The following is a 5,802-nucleotide window of genomic DNA, read 5'->3' as shown; positions in this document are numbered from 1 at the left end:
GTTAACACTCGGCACTGATCTTTACTTGGTATCTGATCTTCACTCGGCATCTGATCTTCACTCGATATCTAATCTTCACTAGGTATCTAATCTTCACTCGGTATCTGATCTTTACTCGGTAGCTGAAAATTATTCAGCATGCATAAAGATCACTCGGCATCAATGATATACTTGGTATCCAATGTGGAATATGATTAAGTGTGTTGGCACTCAAGTGTCAAAAACATTATGATGTTAACAATCTCCCCCTTTGACATGAGTGAAAAAACACTTAATTGACCTTATAAGTACATTTACTAATCTGATTGGTATGTACATATTGTAAACTTTGATTAAAATTTGTGACTTACAATCTTACAATATATACCTCAAAAATTTTGTAACTCCCCCTGAGTTGATTGTGCCTTATCTATATAACAATGCTCCTCCTTTGTATCTGTTCTCCCCTTATTAATTTGTATAACAATGCTCCTCCTTTGTATCTGTTCTCCCCTTATTAATTTGTATCTCCTCCTTCTATATCTCCCCCTTTTTGACACTTATGTCAAAGAATGTTTAAGGGTTAAGACCATATTTAGCCAAAAATGTGCTATTTACCTCCATAATCATTCTGAGAGCTGCATCCCAATTATTCAAAGCGATTTCTAGTGACTTATGCTGGATAACAGTCTTAGCAACAAGTTGAATAAGTCCATCTAATGTAGAAAGATTTGGATCTTTCTTGAGTACATTTTCAGAATATACTTGCTCTTTATGGAGTATCTCTAAATGTGGGGTAATGGAGGACTGGAGCTGTATTACTTTGGCCTTAATATTAGCCTTATTTGCTGTTAAGACAGCTATTTCTTTGTGAGTGTGAAGCGATTGAGCAAAATGCTTCTCACTTTGAGTTGGATCACTTGATAGCTGCATGCTTGAAATGTTTAAATTTCTTTCCAAGCTCAGTATTTTTTTGGCTTGTTTCTTGTGTGAAGTATGAAAAATTACACAACTTTTTGTACAGTGAGAATATATTCTCAAGTACCTTCTTCACCTTATCAATAAGCTTTGCCAATTCTACTTGTGAAAGTGCGATTTGTCTTGATATTTTCTCATTCACTTTCCCTTGAAATTTTCTTTCTGACCATTCCATAAGTTTTGCATTGGTTTCTAGGTCTTCATTTGTCACCTGGTCAACAATATCTATTAGTTTCTCTGTGATATGCTTTGACTCATCCGATGATTGCAAACTGAAGGCATCCATAAAGATGTCCTTGATCTCATAAAGTGTTTGCTTATTTTTATACTCTGTCCTGAGTATTTCCTGTCTTTTCCTTCTATTTAGTGCATCCTGCACCTCATTGATTTGATCAATGGTTATTGATTTTGAGTCATATCTTGGTATGACTATCTCTTCATCTAATTCAGGGTCTCCATAGTGAAGTACCCTTGCAACTCTAGTAGTACTAGATGATGGTACTGAAATCTGCAATGGCTGGTGTGAAGGAGTTCCCAAGGTAGGAAAATTTATTAATGTTTGAATTTCCTCCTGTTCTTTAGGGGTTTTTACTATTTCCTCCTCCTTCTATCTACCATGATCAATTATTGTTATCTGTGGAAGTGCACCTTGTGTTTATGCTGTAGGATCAGATGTAATGGTTTGTCCTGTTTGTTCCTTTCCTTGTTCTACAGCTGCACTTTGCTTTTGTCTTGCAACATCAATTATACTTGTTGGTATTTCAAATTGACTACTAGTAGTTGTGATAGAAGGTGGTTCTTATGTATTCACCTTATCTTTAACTGTACTTTCTACTAGTTTCTGTAACTAATCTATATTGACCAATACTGGATCTGCACATAATATTGCTTGTTGTGTTGATTGGTCAAGAATTCTTTTCAGATCTTCTGCAGTTAGTGGATTGATATTCTGACCAGAAGTATCAGGAACATCAGTAATTGTTATAGTATCTGTAGGTGAGATGGATGCTTGTGGAGGGCTAGGGGGTGGCAATTGTGTGTCTTGCACACTCTGTTCTGGTTGCTGCTCTGGCTCAGCTGTTGCCATTGTATCCTATTTTTGTGTCTCTTCCTCCTCCCCATCTTTCTTTTCTTCTTCTTTCTTCTCTTCTTCTCTTTTCTTTTCTTCTTCTATTTTTCTCCTCTCTTCTATTGGTATAGCTGCTTCTTCCTTGTATTCTTCCTCAAGAAAATCTTCAATCTTTTTGTACAAGTTCTTCCACGATTTCATTGTTCTTTGAACAATCTCTTCCATTCTATTTTGAAGTATAAAGAATGCCCTGTATTTGGGTGTAAACTTGTTATTATGCCTTTTGACTGCTTTACTAATTTGTTCCCTGGTCAAATCTGGCAATACACTGGCTAGGGTTGATTCCCTCATCTCCTTCTCCATTTTTAAGCAAAAATGCCATCTATCTTCTACAATTTTTGACAGCTCTTTTGGCAATTGACCATCTAGTTCAAGTGGAGTGTACTTGAACTGTGCCATAATTCCATACACTATTTCTTCTATTTTATTTTGTTCTTCTTTATTTAATTTACTAAAATCAACTTTATTTAAATTATTCAAGTCACCATTTGCAATCTTTTTACATAGGGTATCAACTGATGAATTGCTTACCTTTTCTGTTTGCTCTTCATCATCAGTGTTAGGTTGAGCCACATACCTTCTTCTTTGCCTCGGCTCTTCTTGTGATTCCTTGACTTGTTTCTTCTTAGTAACTTCCTCTTTAGCCTTTTGAGTAGAGGCTTTGTTGATGCTCGTGTTGTTGGTTTTTGAGGTGATGGAGTGGTAGCTTTCTTCATTCTGGGCTTGGCTGAAGGTTGTTCAGTTGCCTTTCTCTTCTTTGGCTCGGCTTCAGTTGGTGCTTCCTTGGCTTCTTCTTCCTCTACACCTTCCTCCTTGTCTTCTCCAAGACCTTGAGTTAGTTCCATTGGCCCTTGTTCCTGCTCATCTTCATCCTCACTGTCATCTTCTTCTTCTTCTGCCTCAGCCTCAATTTCTTTGCAAAACTTCTTCTTGATCTTCTTGATTAATTTATCTTTCTTCTTCAATGTAGAAGAAGTTTTTAATTCCATATTTATTTTTGATCTTACCACATCATAAGTGCCAAAATGTGGTGCATTTTTATCTGCTTCCTCTGCCAATAATGCAGTTATTGCTGTTGATGCCTCATCAATATTGATTTCGTATCCAAATGGCCTTAGCCATCTTACCCTTGGTATTACTGCTTGAATGTAAGTAAAATCAATGTCAACTAAGAAACATATGTCATTAGTATGCTTTTCTACAAAGGAAACTGGTATCCTTGACCTTTGCTTCATGGATTTCTTGAAATCCTCAAAATAGCTTGTCATCAAAGTATCCAAATTTTCTCCCATTTGCTCTATATATTCATTAATTTGTACAATGATGGTTTTGTTTTTCCTCCATGCTACTTTACCAAAAGAAGGAAATTCATTATGTACATAAAAGAATATGCAAACTAAGGTTGCTCCAAATTTGCATTGTGTGCTCGTTGTTCTTCTTATGGCAGCTAGGTTTTCATTGATCTGTTGCAATTGCAGTTCTGCAAGATCATAAGTATGATCCTTTTTCACCAATTTGTAACCTACATCTACTGCAATGCATGGTACACTGTTGAGTCTACTGGATTGATAGAATTTATGGGCAATGACTCTGACAGCAAACTCAACTAGAGGATCCTTTATGGTATGAATTATCATTCCTCTTTTGTTCCATTGTGCACCAGTATTCCTTTCAATGACCTCCTTTGATTCACTTCCTAGGGTCTTGTACCGATCTAGGGTTGGGTACCCTGTTACTCTATGTATACTTTCCTTTGTCAATTTGATGGGCATATCTTCTAACCACAAGTTTCCTCCATGGATTCTTCTCAATACAAGTCTAATCCATTCAGTTTTGAATACGGTGGGAAAACTTAAAACTCGGGTCAAACCCTTTCTTTCTATGATTTTAAATTCTTCTTTCAGTGCTCCATCTACACATAATTTATCATAAGCTTTTCTAATTTCCATGTCTCCTAGAGCTCCTATCTTGCAATTGTAACATTTCCTCACATCTTGAACCATTACAACTTTTGGGGGAACGTGGGAGAGAGATCCGGCTGGGTCGTTTTTGTAAGCAACTTCAGGAATAGGGTAGAAATTAGGTTGCTTCACTTCATTTGAAACTAACTGGACTTCAAATGACTCTTTTTTCTGGGTTTTCTTTGAACTTGACGCCATTTTTGTGAACTAGGGTTTATACAACAAATGGGTATGAAACTACGTAGCTTGGCACAAATGAAAATACCTTTAGATCAATGAAAAACATGTTGAATGAGGTTGCAATCTGCTTGAAATACTGGATTCTTGCTATGAAGTTGCTCAGCTCTCTTTCTTCTCCTTTGCTTCTTGATCGCGATGCGAAAAACTGATTGAAATCGCGATAATATACCCTAATTTCATCGCATTGAATGCTCAATTGCCAACTCAGCTTCTGAAGAGATTTTGACCTAACTCAACTTCCACTGGAGTTTTCAACTTAGCATTAGTTATCAGCTCAGTCACTGTTGGGAGCTCGACATCTGTTTGAGTTTAACTTGGTATCCAAAGCCACCTCAGCATCAACATTTAATTTTTGTCTTGACATCTTGTTTCATGTAGATTTACACTTTACTTAGCTTCTTTGTCTTGGGACTAATGTATGATATAGCTTTGCATATTAGTCCTATGTACTTCTTGTGCTTATTTTGATGAAGTATGATTACTTGACCCATTGGGTGAAGTGATCCCTCCACTTGATGTGTTGCACTCTTCCTTCTTTTTCCAAGTCTTATTCATTTGCCTTCTTATATTTTCAACATCAATCTTTTGTTTTCCTTTGTTATCTTCAATCTTGGGTGCTTTTGATCTTGTAGGACAGTTTCTGCTGATATGACCAAGTTTCAAACAACTAAAACATGTAGTTTGATTCAACCATCTTTTGTAGTTTCCTTTGAAATGTGTTCTTATACAGTTTTGTGGTATATGTCCATATTCTTGACAATAGTGACAACTGTACCTGGTGTTGTAATCCCAATGATAGTGACTTTCATTCCCTTCTATTTTTGTTGATTGATTTGATGTCCACATAGGTTTTGATCTACATTCATATGCCTTATGTCCATACTTTTTGCAATTATAACAATGTCCATCAAATTTTTGAGTCCTTGTGACATTGGATTTGCAATTTTGTGTCATATGTCCTTGCATGTTGCACTTGTGACAAAAAATTTTGGGTATGTTTGATTGATTGCATCTTCTACTCCTGCACACATTAGCTGTATGTCCCTTCTTATTACAGTAATGACAAGTGGGTTTTGAATTCTTACCTTTGTCACTTCTTTGTTCAGCACTTTTTGATGATTCTCCAACTTCAGTGCTATTGTATCCTAGTCCTGATGTATCATGGGCAGATTTTGGTGATTTCAGCAACTGTTCAAAATACTTGATGGCTTCACTTAATTTATTGAGATTCTCTGCTACCTCTTTTTCTCTGTTTAATTCATTTTATATTTGTTCATTCTGCATCTTCAAGATGGAGATCTCAATATCTTTGACATTGAGTTCATGATGAAGGTTCATCATTTGGGCAAGTGTATCCATCTGCATGTTTGAGATCCTTGTCAGTTCAGTACATTTTTCTTCAAGTCTGTTTGCAAGATTTCTTTTATCATTTTCCAACATCACTTTGTCTTCAACTGCTCTTTTCTTGTGTTCAGTAATTTCACATATCATTATGGCCTGTGATTCATGTTCCAT

Source organism: Cupressus sempervirens, chromosome 8 (assembly GCF_028749045.1).
Source record: "Cupressus sempervirens isolate cs-2001-9-10 chromosome 8, ASM2874904v1, whole genome shotgun sequence".
Taxonomy (NCBI): domain Eukaryota; kingdom Viridiplantae; phylum Streptophyta; class Pinopsida; order Cupressales; family Cupressaceae; genus Cupressus; species Cupressus sempervirens.
The sequence above is the reverse complement of the archived record's forward strand: the minus strand, read 5'-3'. Positions refer to the sequence as shown.